Source organism: Arachis duranensis, chromosome 7, assembly GCF_000817695.3.
Source record: "Arachis duranensis cultivar V14167 chromosome 7, aradu.V14167.gnm2.J7QH, whole genome shotgun sequence".
NCBI classification, from domain to species: domain Eukaryota; kingdom Viridiplantae; phylum Streptophyta; class Magnoliopsida; order Fabales; family Fabaceae; genus Arachis; species Arachis duranensis.
Window position 1 is genome coordinate 50,707,118 of NC_029778.3, and position 556 is coordinate 50,707,673.

Consider the following 556-nt stretch of genomic DNA (forward strand, 5'->3'; position numbering starts at 1 on the left):
TAGGGAAAAAGAGTACACCTCGGGTTAAGTTTTTCTAGCTGTAGTACCGTCTTAGATTACAGGCGTGCCAGGCCCTGGGCAGTTTATTGCCTTCTAGGTCGGATATTTTGTAGTAGCCTGTCCCTAAGGCTTCTGTTACCTTGTAGGGCCCTTTCCAATTTGCGGCTAGCTTTCCTTCTCCCGACTTTTGTGTTCCGATGTCATTTCGGATTAGAATCAGGTCGTGAATGGAGAAACTTCGCTTTATTACCTTTTGATTGTATCTGAGGGCCGTTCGCCGTTTTAAGGCTTCCTCGCAGATTCGGGCTCTTTCTCGGACCTCGGGGAGGAGGTCGAGTTCTTCCCTTTGTGCCTGTGGGTTGCCTCCTTCGTTGTAGAAGATGACTCTGGGCGACCCTTCATCTATTTCGATAGGAATCATTGCCTCCATCCCGTAAGCTAGTCGGAATGGGGATTCTCCCGTTGTAGAGTGCGGGGTTGTCCGATATACCCATAGTACCTGGGGGAGTTCTTCGGCCCATGCCCCTTTGGCCTCTTGGAGTCTTCGTTTTAACCC